This window comes from Hypanus sabinus, chromosome 10, assembly GCF_030144855.1.
Source record: "Hypanus sabinus isolate sHypSab1 chromosome 10, sHypSab1.hap1, whole genome shotgun sequence".
Lineage (NCBI taxonomy): Eukaryota > Metazoa > Chordata > Chondrichthyes > Myliobatiformes > Dasyatidae > Hypanus > Hypanus sabinus.
The window spans coordinates 57,782,449-57,797,102 of NC_082715.1; the positions used below are offsets into that span (position 1 = coordinate 57,782,449).

At 41.5% G+C, this 14,654-nt stretch overlaps 1 long non-coding RNA gene across 1 annotated transcript; it reads left to right on the forward strand.

Annotated features, from left to right (window-relative positions):
* Positions 1 to 362: 362 nt before the first annotated feature.
* Positions 363 to 10,754, forward strand: LOC132400675 (uncharacterized). Its single transcript, XR_009514330.1, has 3 exons — positions 363 to 949; positions 5,079 to 5,174; positions 10,592 to 10,754. It is a non-coding gene; the product is annotated as an uncharacterized LOC132400675 (long non-coding RNA).
* The last annotated feature ends 3,900 nt before the right edge of the window (positions 10,755 to 14,654 follow it).

Below are 14,654 nucleotides of genomic sequence, written 5' to 3' on the forward strand. Positions count from 1 at the left end.
ATCCCTGTCCCTAAATATTAACCTGACCCCTAATTCCCTTATCTGTCCCCAAACCCATCCCTACGAGACAAAAAAAGAACACTAAACAAATGACTAAAACTGTGCCATGACCTAAGTAGTGGTCAGAGCTTGGCACCATCTTGGAATATACGGCTGTGAGTGCACCTTTGAGAACTGCATGTATCAGAGAGTATAACTTCAAATATATTGCTGTACCAGCCACTGCTGTTAATAGAGTTTTGATGACCTTCAGTTTGGGAGGCCCTATAGGTCTCCTCTACCCTTGAAACTTGTCTTGGTGAACTCCGATGCAATTAAGTCTATTGGCACCACAAACCGTGGTCCTGGGTATTTGAGTTTAATCATGCATCTGTCCCTAGCCTACAGTTACTGCACCACTTGTCAAATGCTGTCAGGCCCTTTTGTATTTAGACAGTATTTTTGTGATTCTGCCTTTGCTTTGCATTGTATTTCATTTATTCACTTCAAGAACATTTCATAGATTTCTGTCTATTCCTTGTTTAATTGGCAAAAGATTACTAACACACATATTAGAAATCAGGAAGGTGTTTAATTTTTTTAAAAAATCAACACTTACTGAACAAACATTCTGTGATGTTTATGTAAAGCTCCAGAGACCAAATTATTTTTGTTTCAAGGTGACTTGTCTTGAAACAGTCATGTGGCAAGCAAATGACCTGTATTCCCAGAGGGTGGCAACTTCTCTGTCGGTGGGGACTGCCTTCTTGATTAATTTAAGTGGCCACAAAGAGATTTACATTAATCAGCTAATTCCAATGTTGTTTTGTTTAACCCCATCAAGCTAAGTTATTGAGTTTTGATAGCACCAACTACATACAATGTGATAAATTGCATTCGTTTCAAATGTTTCAATGGCTACACTGTTCTGCCCAAAGATATGTGTGAAACATAGTTATACACTGATGAGGTTTGTATATTAATAATATTTTTCTAATGAAGAAGGGTCTCGGTTCACAATGTAGACTGTTTATTAATTTTCATAGCTGTTGCCTGACCTGCTGAGTTCCTTTGGGGGGGGGGTGTGTGTGTGTGTGTGTGTGTGTGTGTGTGTGTGTGTGTGTGTGTGTGTGTGTGTGTGTGTGTGTGTGTGTGTGTGTGTGTGTGTGTGTGTGTGTGTGTGTGTGTGTGTGTGAGTATGTGTGTTGCTTTTTTAAATGATAATGCATTGAGACCTTTGTTAAGCAGTATTAGAACTGTTGATACTGATTTTTTTAAATGTATTGCCTTCTTATTTTAAAATAAAACTAAAGTTAAAATCAGATATTTATTTACCATTAACCTGTTACTCATTGATATCTGTAATGTATTCCAGTACATTTTGTATTTTCAACAGACTGAAGGTCAAGTTTAAAAGAATCTTCAAACAAGTCAATTTACTAATCATACGCTTTCTAATTAGTTTAGCATACTAATCTTAAATTACAACAATGTGCATTCCCATGATCACAACCCAAGCCCAAGAAAAGCTCTCCCATTGTGGAGAATTACAGGACTGTGCATAATCAGTTAAAGAATACTCATGGCAACTCTTTCTGAATTCAAATAATCGATATGTGCTTTTAAAATACTGAACTTACTCAAGCGTGTAACTCAGTTTTCAAGACAGGAGTTCTGTGTCAGTTATGGCCTTTTCACTGGATCATGCCAAGGAAAAAGTCCTGATTTATGCAGAACCACAAACATTACACGCTGTGTGATACCAATCACAAGTGTGTTATTACTTGAAGCACTGAGAAGAGTGAAAGCTATTCCTTATAGAGGGTGGGAGAAAATCAGAAGGCAAACTATTGGCCACACAGGACTACTCAAATACAGCCAGGAACAGCATATTTAATTCCTTTTTGGCCACGTGATGATACATGATGCTTGGAGATGATAATAGGCTGAATGTTTTCACACTGATAAACTTAGAATGACAGATTTATTTTAAGAATAATTGTTTTTGATTGATTCTTTTATGCAAGAAGTACAAAACTGAATTTTCAGTTTAGTTCCAGGCAGTCTAACTGTATTGTCAAGGATGTCTTCTACCCAAGCCATTCCATTTCCACTCATTTGGAGAGGATACAGGAACTTGAAAACCTGGATGACGAAGCTCAGGGCAGTTTTCTCCCCACTGCTATCAGACTTCTGTAATCAATTATCTCCTTCACATCCTCTTCCCAGTGGTACTGCCTTGTCTTCAGACCTTTAATTCTACCTCTTCCATTACTGTTACTTTAGCATTTTGTTTTGCACAACCTCAGTTTGCACTATTATACTCGGCACCATTCCCTTGTTTTGCACTCATCAGTGTAGTTATTGTACCCGTTTGGTCCGAAGGTTTCACAGGAGCATTACACTTGGTGTACATGACAATAAACTAATCTCAACCTGAAATACTGAAAATTTGAAAGTAAAAACAAAAACAGGCTGTATGTACTTAGTTGATGAGGCAGCAGCTCTGTATAAAGAACCCAGTTAACATTATATAGTGATGGCCTTTCATGAGCAATTGACTCCTCCCTGGAAAATTGGAATTGATGCAATAGCTGTAATTTAGCATGGTTAGAGCCATAGAAACATGGAAAAGTGCAGCACAGAAACAGGCCTTTTGGCCTATCTACTTCATGCCGAAACCATTGACCTGAATCAGGACCATATCCCTCCATACTCCTAACATCTATGTACTTATCCAAACTTCACCTACATGCTGAAACTGAGCTCTCATGCACCACCTGTTCCACATTCTCAAGACCCTCGGTGAACATTACAATTTCATTCTCAACATCTTGATTTCCAAATGAAGCATGGAAGTTGACAGAGAACAATATTGTTGGTCGTAATGAGGTTACAGACGTGGATCTGGTCCTTGCTCATGTTATCATGCCAATTCTCCCCCCAAGAGGGTTGAAAACATTTCATATGAAGATACAGACAAATGAAAGGGAGAGAAAGTGAAGAAGGTAATCAGTTCTTACTGTTACTCATACACAGACTGATAGGATCTCCTTATTACCATTAATATACTAAATGACAAGGATTCAAACCTATTCTGAGATCAGGAAGGAAGAAGTGTTGGGTGTCTTAAATAACATTATGGTGTGTAGATCCGAAGGCCTGATGGGATATTCTCCAGGTTATTGAGAAAGGCAAGAGATAAAATTGCTCACATATCTTCGTGTATGCCCTAGCCACAACTGTGGTCCTGGATGACTGGTGAGTAGCTGATGTTATTCCATTATTCAAGTAGGGATAATCCTGGAAACTGTAAGCTGGTGACTCTCATGTCAGTGTAGGAAAGTTACTGGAGAAGTTTACTTGGGGTAGGATTTATGAGTAATTGGAAAACCATGGCCTAAATAGGGATAGTCAGCATAAAATTGTGTGGGGCAAGTAGTGTCTTATAATTTGACAGAGTTTTTCGAGAAGGTTATGAAGGTGCTTGATTAAAGTAGAGCTGTGGATGTTGTCTACATGGTTTTAAATAAGGATGTTTGTTTGACAAGGTCCCTTATGGGAAGTTCTTCCAGAAGATTAAGATGCATGGGATCCATGGTGAATTGTCTTTTTGGATTCAGAACTGGCTTGGCCATAGGAGACAGAGGATAGTAGTTGATGCTACTAATTCTGTGAGTAGTTATGTTCCACAGGGATCCATACTGGGACCTCTGTTGTTTGTGATATAAATATATGAACTGGATGAACATATAGATGGGTAGATTAGTAGGTATGCAGATGATACGAAGATTGGTGGTGTTTTAGGTAGTACAGAAGACTGGCAACGGATACAGTGGGATAGAAATAGGTTGCAGACATGGGCAGAGAAATGGCAGGAAGTGTTTAACTCAGCCAAATATGCAGATTTAAGGTATTTGGCCCATTGAGTCTGTTCCACCATTCCATCATGGCTGATATATTATCCCTCTCAACCTCATTCTCCTGCCTTCTTCCCATAATCTTTGATGCCCTGGCTAGCCAAGAACCTATTAAACCCTGGTTTAAGTATACCCAATGACTTGGACTCCACAACCATCTGTAGCAATGAATTCCACAGATTCACCACCCTCTGGCTAAAGAAATTTCTCCTTATCTCTGTTCTAAAGGGATGCCCTTGTATTCTGAAGCTGTGCCCTCTGGTCCTAAACTCACCCACTATAGGAAACATTCTCTCTATGTCCACTCTACCTATGCCTTTCAATATGCAATAGGTTTCAAAGAGATCCTCCCGCATTTTCTAAACTCTAATGAGTACTAGCCAGAGCCATCAGACACTCCTTCTACTCACAACACATACAAAATACTAGAGGAACTGAGAAAGCCAGGCAGCATCTATAGAAAAGAGGAAACAGTCAGCATTTCCATAACACCAGAAGATATGGGAACAGAATTAGGCCTTTTAGTCCATCGAGTTGCTCCGCCATTTCATCCTGGCTAATACAATTTCACTCAGCCCCAATTCCCTGCCTTCTCCCCGTATTCATGCCCTGATCAATCAAGAAACTCTCAACCTCTGCCTTAAGTATACATAAAGGTGGCCCCAACTGCAGCTTGTGGCAAAGAATTCCACAGATTCACCATTCTCCATCTAAAGTTCCTCCTCAACTCCATTCTAAAAGGACATCTTTCTATTCTGAGGCTCGGTCCTCTGGTCTTAGACTCTCCCACCATGTGAAACATTCTCCCCACATCTACTCAATCAAGGCTTATCACTATGTAATAAATTTCAATAAGGTCACCCCTCTTTCTTCTGAATTCCAGCGAATACTGTCCCAGAACTATCAAAAGCTCTTCATATGAGAAGCCATTCAATCCTGGAATCATTTTTGTGAGCCTCCTTTGAAGCTTCTCCAGTTTCAGCACATCCTTTCTAAGATAAGGGGCCCAAAACTACTCACAATACTCCAAGTGAGGCCTCATGTGCTTTATAAAGCCTCAACATTACATCCTTGCTTTTATATTCTAGTGCTCTTGAAATGAATGCTAACATCACATTTGCCTTCCTCACCACAGAATCAACCTGCAAATTAACCTTTCTTCTTCTTCCTCTTCTTCAGTTGTCCATTGAAATCCGATGACGACGTCTGCTCCTTTAAGGGTGAGATCTCTGATGATTGTACAGTCCTATCCTGGACCCACAAGTTCTATTGCAGGTGGGACATGTATATGTGCTAGTGGTGGTGGAAGTGATGGCAACCATGGCTGTATTTCTCCTGGCTCTCTTCTACTGACTTCTGGTTGCTCTTTTCATCTCCAGGATACAAACCCCATCCCTACACAGCTGTCGCCAAGTGATATGGTCAGCAACAACATCCTCCAGGTCCCTGGGTCTGATCTTGCACTTCCTTAAAGCATTCTTCATCTGATCCCTATAGCGCTTCTTCAGCCCTCCAGCTGAGCGTTGACCATGATGTAGCTGGTCGTATAACACTCTGCGGGGTAGCTGACATGGGGGCATCCTTATCACGTGCCCCAACCACTGCAGCTGACGCTGGGTGATCATGGTCTTCTGCAGTTGGTCTTTACAAGTATTTCAGTGTGAGGCACCCGCTCACGCCAGGTAATTCCCAGAATGCGCTGAAGGCAGCTTATGTGGAAGCGCTCCAAGGACTTGATGTGATGGCTGTAGGTTACCCAAGCTTCACAGCCATAAAGGAGGGTGGTGACACAGACCGCTTGGTATACAACGACCTTTGTGGAGGGACGTAGGCTCCTGTTCTGAAAGACTCTACGCCAAAGTCTCCCAAAGGCAGCTGATGCCTGTTTAATGCGGCTCTGGATGTCATTGTCAATGCTGCTATCCTCAGAGAGAATGCTCCCCAGATATTTGAAAGGTGGCACTACTGACAGCTTTTCATCACCAACAGTGAAGGCAGGTAGGGTGGGTGGGACACTGGTACTCCATTGGCAAACCACTTCTGTCTTGGTGGTATTGACAGTCAGCCCCATCCTGCTGTACTACCACACTGCTGCTGTCTTCAATCTCATTGTGGAGAACACACAAGAGGAAGATGTTAAAGAGCACTGGCACCAGCACACACCCCTGCCTCACCCCTGTGTACAAGGAAGGGCTCGGACTCTTGTCCTCCTATGGTCACCCGAGCAGTCATCCCATCATGGAACTGGTGGAGGATGTTAACAAATTTATTGGAACAGCCAAACCTGAGCAGGTCATCCCATAAGAGCTCTCTTTGCACAGTGTCGAATGCTTTGGAGAGGTCGACAAAGGCCGTAAATAGGTCTTGATGTTGCTCCCAGCACTTTTCCTGAAGCTGCCGGGCTGTGAAGATCATGTCGATCGTGCTCCTGTTTTTCCTAAGCCCACACTGCGATTCAGGCAGCATCGACTTGGTGATGTTGCTGATGAGCCTCTGAAGCATCACCTTAGCCGGGACCTTTCCAGCAACATAAAGGCCCCTACTATTGCCGCAGATGGCCTTGTCACCCTTGTTCTTATAAATTACAATGATGTTTGCATTTCTCCATTGCTGTGGGATGTTCTCATCAGTCCAGGCCTTGGTGATGTACTGGTAGAGGGTTCGCATACCCATGTGCCCTCCGTTCTTCAATAACCCAGCAGGGATGTTGTCAATGCCAGGGGACTTGTTGTTCTTAAGGGAATGGACAGCTGATAGAACCTCCTGGAAGGTTGCTGGTAGACTGAGGTTGTGGGTAGGAGGAAGTTCAGGCAGTTCGTCCAGGATGGTGGGGTTTGCGTCAGAATCCTGATTAAGCAGGGTGTTAAAATGCTCAGCCCACCTCAGCAGAATGGTATTCTGATTCTTCAGAAGTGTTAGACCATCTGCTATTTATAGGGGAGTAACGCATTGATTCATTCGGCCATAGATGGTTTTGAGACCGTTGTAAAAATTATGCATGTCATTATTATGGCAAAGGACTGGATTTCAAGTGCCTTTTCAGTCCACCACTCATTTTGTATGGCCCGTATTGCCTTTTGCAGTTTCCTCCGAGCTGCCTGTCGATGCTGCCTGATGCTGGTGGATGAAGGGTTATATAAAGTTGCCCAGTGTGCTTTGTGCATGTCCTTAAGCAATTTGAGGATGGTATCCGAGGTATTGGTGGTTCCTGCTCTTATGCCCGATGGATTGGGCTGCTGCCTCATAGAGCGCAGAGCTGATATAGGTCCACTGTTGTTCCACGATATATTCTGAACTCAGACAAGGTTCCAGCTCCCTTAGCTTCTCAGCTAGGATGCATTGAAACTCACTTCTTGTTTCTCAGGCGGTTGCAATTTAGCCACCTTTTATTGGGTTTTTGCAGCCACAAGGGGGGGACACACTTTCATATGGAGCTTGGCCACAATCATACGATGGTCAGTCCAGCACTCTGCACCTCTCATGGCACGGGTGATGGGAACATCCTTGATGTCACTACATCTCATAATGATGAAATCGATCATGTGCCAACGTTTCGAGCAAGGGTGCACCCACGATTTCTTACATTTTGCCTTCTGCTGGAAGATGGTGTTGGTTATGGGACGGTTATGCTCAGAGCAAAGAGTAAGTAACCTCATGCCATTTGCATTGACCTTGGCAATACCATGTCTACCTAGCACTCCACACCATATCCCGTTGTTCTGTCCCACCCTAGCGTTGAAGTCCCCAGGCAAAAGGAATTTATCATTCTTAGGGATCCGGCAAAGAGCTTCATCCAATGTCTGATAAAAGCACTCCTTGGCCTCATTCTCAGATGGCAAAGTTGGTGCATAGGCACTGATTCAACCTCTGTGACTTTTTTCTGTTAGGTCATACCTCCTGACAGTATCCAAATGAATATATCTGTTGTTGAGGGGGATGGTCAAAGGGATATCCTGCACTGGCTCCTTAACCCTTTTCCCCTTCCTGACTATCACCCAGTCTCCTGTGTGCAGCACCTTTAGGTGTCCTATCTATCACCCCCTCAGCCTCTGAAATGATCCGGAGTTTATCCAGTTCCTGCTCCAACACCTTATCGTGGATTGTTAGAAGCTATTCTCACAGTTGTAGTCATCAGGGACACTGGAGGTCTCCCTGTCTTCCCACATCCTGCATGAGGAGCATTCAACCATCTTGCCAGGCATCTCTACTGTCCTAGCTGAGCAGATATAAAGAAGGGAAGGAGAAAAAAAATCTTTATCTTGAGCTTTTCTTTAGTTTTGCTTTCTCTGACTAAGGCCTCTATTTGCAGAAGCTTCTAGAGCTGAGGTTTCACAATGAGACCATTCATCAGGACTGTAAAAAAGATGAAAAAAAGGGGAAGGAAGAAGTACAAGATGGTAGGTGATTGGTGAAACAGGGAATGGGGAGGGGTGAAGTAAAGAGCTGGAAAGATGATTGTTGAAAGAGATAAAGGGCTGAAGAAGGGAGAAACTGACAGGAGAAGGCAGAAGACCGTAGGAGAAAGGTGAGCAGGATTACACTTTCATTTTTAGAATCATTCTCTTGAACCTCTTCTGAACCCTCTAAAAGGCCAACATATCCTTTCTTGAATAAGGGGCTTACAATACTTACAAGTGCTGCTTACAATTGCGGTTTGACCAAAGCCTTATAAACCCTTAGCATTGCATCCTTGTTTTAATATTCTAGTCCTCTTTTATTACTGGGCAGTCAATATACGAAATCTTACATTTTGGTCATATTACATTAACCATGAGGACTGTCCAGTATGGGTCTGTTTAGAAGCTAACTCTGTTAAAAAAAATTTCTATTATTTCTCTTCTTGGATCCTTACTTCCTTTATCTTTAAATAAACGAACTGACAGTTTGGTAGTTAAACATACTTTGAGGATCTCGTTACAATTTAGAAAATACTTTGGTTTATTGAGATTCTCACTTTCTAGTCCCATTTTTAAGATGATAAAAAGGCATATGGTATACTTATCTTTATTAGTAAAGGAATTGATTTCAAGAGTCGGTAAATCATGTTACAACTTTATAAAACTCTAGTTAGATGATATCTAGAGTAAAGCATTAATTCTAGTTGCCCCAATATGGGAAGGAAATGGGGAGCTTGGAGAGGATGTGCATGGATTAGAAGGCATGTGCTATCAAGAGAGGTTGAACAAACTTGTGTTGCTTTCTCTGGATATATGAAGGCTGAGGAGGGATCTGATAGATGTGATGCACCATCAATAACTCACACTGAGACGTAAGGCGAGATATCGGCTTTTATTGACTGGAAGAAGGAACCAGGAGTGAGTGTCCATCATACTAAGACCTGGAGACTGAGGCCGAGCTTCAGGCCTCAGATCGCCTTTATACAGGGGCCTGTGGGAGGAGCCACAGGAGCAGTCAGCAGGGGGCGTGTCCAGACAGGCACATAGTTCACCACAAGATGCTTAGGAGATTATGAGAGGCATGCAGAGAGCAAACAGTCAACATCATTCCCCCAGGTTTGAAATGTCAAATACCAGAGGGCATGGATTTAAGTTGAGAGTGGGTAAGTTCAAAGGAGATGTGCAGGACAAGTTTTATACACAGGGAGTGGTGGGAACCTGGAATGAACCTGGTGGAGCTGGAGGCAAATACTCCAAAGGCATTCCAGACTCTTAGTGACAGGAAATGGAAGGATATGGACATGGTGTTAGTGTGCAGAAAATTCCGTCTCAGAAATTCGGCTAAGTTGTATTTGCTACCATGTCTCCTTCTGTTCTTATTACAAAACATTTAGTTGTTCCCTGTTAAACAAGTCAATGCTTTAAAGTCCTTTCATAATTAGTTAAAATATAAGGATATTTTAACTTGCACAGAGAGGGGGAATGGAAAGAGCTGTTACAGTTATTTATTACTTTCTAAAGAATAGTTGGAACGAAATGATAGAGAAACAGTTTGTGGCGTAACGAGTTAAAAGTGGAGTTACTTGATATTATTAAGTCCCAAGGTTTGTGACCTGACCTGTCAGAGAACGAAGTGCTATTTCTCGAGCGCAATGAGTATTTTCAGAACAATGTAGGAGACTACAGACAGACAGGGCAGAGTTGTAGTGGGATAGATAATTAAAGTGACAGACAATTGGAAGACCAGGCTCATTCTTACAGCACCTTTACTGAGGATTTCATTTTCTGTAATACATGCAAACACAAAACTCTCACAGCCATCGTAATCTACATATAATAATGAAGGGGAAGTATTGTACTGTCCTGTTTTCTTTACGTATATAATCCTTTTTATTTACTGTCTTGCATTCCTGGAATCCTGAGGTTGCGCCTGCCTACAGGATGTGGAGACTGCAGCAGCTAATTAGCACAAAGCTATCTTTCAGCAATAGACAATGACACTCAGTGCCAGGGAATAGCAGGTTACAGGAGAGGCACATATCAATGCCAAGCATGCGATGCCACATGAAGGGATGATAAAGACCATAATTGGCTTTCACTCTGGCAAGTCAATTAGAGACAGAAATGAGTGAGAGTTTGGGCTTTCAATGGGTCCGTGTGAGTATATACTGTAACATTTGCCTTCTAATATATTCCTCATTTTCTTGCTGAACTACAACATTTTTTAGAAGGAATCCACAAAATAATTAATCATGTTATAATTTTCTCAAGTATAACCATGTTTCCTTCCTCCAGAGGTTTCTAGTTGGAAAAGAGCCCGAGGATGCCTGAAGAATAAAGAGCAGACACGCAATGGAACAATTTACCTCTTGTTCTGAATCATTATCCAACTAGGCACAGCTTGTACTTTTGGACTGTGGATTTCTTCAGACCTACAGTTTTTATATTCTGTGTTCTTTATTGCTTGTTTCTTCTCCATCTTGTTCTGTGAGGGGAGGGTTGTTCTGCCGTGTTCCGTTATTGTTTTTTTGTGCTGGGTGGGTTGTCAATTTGGGCGTCGATGTTCCTGTTCTGTTTGAGTGGGGAGAGGGGGTTTTGGGGGTTGATGATTGGGATGCTGTTCTTTTTTTTTTTGCAGTGGGATGGGGGGTGACGCGGTTTTATGTTTCTCCCTGAATGAATTTCATGTTTTTTCTTACGTTTCATGGCTAGCTGGAGAAGACGGATTTCGGATATTGATACACGCTTTGGTAACAAATGGAGCATTGATCCTTTGTTTTTGCCAATGTGATTGCAATATTGCATTACTTTAAAAGATTCAGTGAGCAATATGTGGCCATTGTCAAGATAGAGCTGGACTATCTCTTTGATATATCCTGAGCTTCCGCATGGATATGCTCTTCAGTGACCTACTGAAGCCGAGGTCTAGCTTCCACAGAGTTCCTGACAAAGGAAACCTGTACTGCTACCACCTCTGGCCTTTGACAGCATGGTGAAAAGGTTATTTCCTTTGCAAAAGAACAAAATTCAAAGTTCAAAATACTTTTTTATTATCGAAGTGCAGATATATCACCATATACAACCGTGAGATTCATTTTCTTGTGGGCATACTTAATAAATCTATAGAATAATAACCACAACAGAATCAATGAAAGACACCCCAACTAGGGCATTCAACCAGTGTGCAGAAGACAACAAACTATGCAAATACAAAAGAAGAATTAATAATAATACATAAATAAGCAATAAATATTGAGAACATGAGATGAAGAGTGGGGCAAGTAAAGTTGAGTGAAGTTGTCCCTGTTGGTTCAGGAGCCTGATAGTTGAAGGGTAGCAACTGTTCCTGAACCTGGTGGTGTGAGTCCCGCGACTCTTGTACCTTCTTCCTAATGGCATTAGCGAGAAGGGAGTGGTTGGATCCCTGATGATGGATGCTGCTTTCCTGCAACAGCATTCATGTAGATGTGATCAATGGGTGGGAAGGCTTTTCATGTTGGAGTGGGCCATATCTATTACTTTTTGTCGGGTTCTTCATTCAAGGGTATTTGTGTTTTCATATCAGGCTATGATGCAGCCAGTCAATATGCTCACCAGTACAGAGCTGTAGAAAGTTTATCAAAATTTGAGATGTCATGCTGAATCTCTGCCGACTCCCTAGGAAGTAAAGGTGTTACAGTGATCTTTTTGTAAATGCACTTCCATGCTGAGCCCAGGACAGGTTTTCTGAAATAATGACACTTAGGAATTTAAAGTTGTTAAACCTCTCCACCTGTGATCCTCCGATGAGGATTGACTCAAGGACCTTTGGTTTCCTTTCTCTGGTCTTGCTGATCATTTCCATGATCTTGCTGACATTGAGTAAGAGGTTGTTGTTTACAGTAGATCAGGACTCCGATATCCTGAAGAAGATCACAAGATAACAAGAAACAAGAAATGATAACAAGAAATGTTCCCTCTAATTTGTAATGACCAGTGTGTGCAAAAATCTTGTGCTGTGCAATTTTTTGCCCAGTGACAACAACACATGAGCACTGAATAAATTCTTCAACAAAAACAGCATAAATGAGGCAGTTCTAAAATCTGCTGACAAGTCATCGCAAACTCCACATTATCAACACCGCCTACATCAGAAACTAGCAGCAAAAGGTGTGTGTGGGTGCACACCCGCACACCTGAGGGAAACTTTGGTCACAAGGAATTAACCAAATGATACATTCTGGTATTTCTGTTGATGTATATCTGGGTGAATGGGAGACATCTATTAGAAACTCATCTGCTTTGTTATTCTTTAAAATAAACTGTCAGATTGTCTCAGGCAGAACATTCACTTGAAGAGAAACATTGTTAATTTAAGACCATAAGATCATAATTTGAAATGTTAACTCTGATCTCTCTCCACAGATGCTTCCTGACCTGCTGAATATTTCTAACACTTTCTGTTTTTATTATTGAGCTCTTGGCAGTTTCCTTTTATCCAATTCAGTATTTTAAGAACATCCTCAATAACTTTGAAGATGAATTAAAATAAAAATACCCAGAAGTTCCCATCGAGTAAACAGACAGGTCTGAATCTGAAAAAGGATATATTATGTACCTGTTTATGTGACTTTCCTGTTCACTCTGGGCATATTAAGTTGTTCATGTGACCATTTCTACAAAGCAGAACTTCATTGCAAATGGAATCAAGAGAAGTATGAAAAAAATAATAAGTGAGTTAAAAATATTGCAAGCTGGAATGTATGGTACAGAGACTTAGAAATTTAAAAGCGTTTCACCACAATTGCTATAAAAATATTTAAACCTCTGGGAGCATGTGATTTCCCGCCAGTTTATAAGAATCTCTATTTATGCATTGAAAGGCAAATAAACTTATGGGTTGAAACCAGCAGCACGAAATCCTGCTTCTGGTATTCAGTAGAGATACACATAATATTTCACAAGGCCATATGTGGACCCCACTGATGAGGTTAAGCCAGACAAACAACATAGACCTTTGAGAAAGCAGATGTATTTTAATAAAAAATTTAGCTGAATTGCCTACTTGCTTAGGAGATTGAGAGAATCACAGGAAAGGTCAAGTATGGAGATGTCCCTGGGAAGTACCTTTCTCCACAGGTAGGATGTGTTAGATCATCCAGTGGTAAAGCATGAAATGGTGCCCAATAAGGCATCTTTGCTTGCCCAAGGCAATGCATGAGGAGATAAGGGCAGGTAGGAAGGCAAACTTTGTTCCCAATAATCATGCTGAAACACACAGTTCTGTGTATCACTTTAACAATCTCCTGCAGGAATGAAATGTAAGTTCTTGGGCATGCCTTGGTATGTGCTCTTTTCTCGCTGCTGCCATGAGGCAGAACGTACAAGTGCCTCAGGACTCACACTGCCGAGTTCAGGAACAGTTACTACATCCTCAACCATCAGGTTCTTGAACAAAAGGGGATAACTTTACTCATTCTACTTCTGGTGTCCCCATAACCAATGGTCCCAAGTTAAGACTCATTATCTTGCTCTCGTTATTTATTGCTATTTATCAATATTTCCATTTGTACAGTTTGTTGTTCATTGATCCTGTTTACAGTTACTGTTTTATAGATTTCCCAAGTAGGCCTGCAGGAAAAAGAATCTCAGGGTTGTATGTGGTGACATGCATGTACTCTGATAAAAAAATTTACTTTGAAATTTGAACTTTGGACCTTGTGATGTTAGCACTAAAAGAATCCAATGAAACCCGTCTGTTAGCGATTAAAAACCCGGAAATGTTGGTGCCAAGTAATTCTGATAATAGAACATATATCTAATAAATACAGCCTCTTAAAAAAGAGATTGTTAATATCACGTGAGAATAACGTTAATGATGAATGATCAACAACCTAGAAGCTTTAGGACAAAAGAGGAGATGTATCAGTGATGTACAGTACAGTAAGAGCTTCAGGCACATGTAGACATTCAAACAGATGACATATTACTATGCTGTCTTTTCCCCAGATTTCAGAGTCACTGATGCTCATGGGCAGAAAATTATTTTCCTATTCCCTTAGGTACACATGGGCACCAAGTACCTCCATTGATCGTTCATGTCCAGCTGAATGAGCAGATGATGGTTAAGTTTAACTTCCGTCTGAAAGACAGCACCTCTGGCAATCCAGTTCGGCGCTAGTGCATCAGTGCATCTTATTTTATTCCACAGTAGAAGTGCTGCCAACTGGGTTGCAGTGGAAGCATCATAAGTTGTAAATTTACAGAGATTTATACAACAATTATATGAAACACCCTGGTTTCCTCGGCTGTGTATGTCTAGGGAAGACGATCTCTGGCCCTGCCAAACATGTGAGATTACGGCGTGAGCCCACCCGAA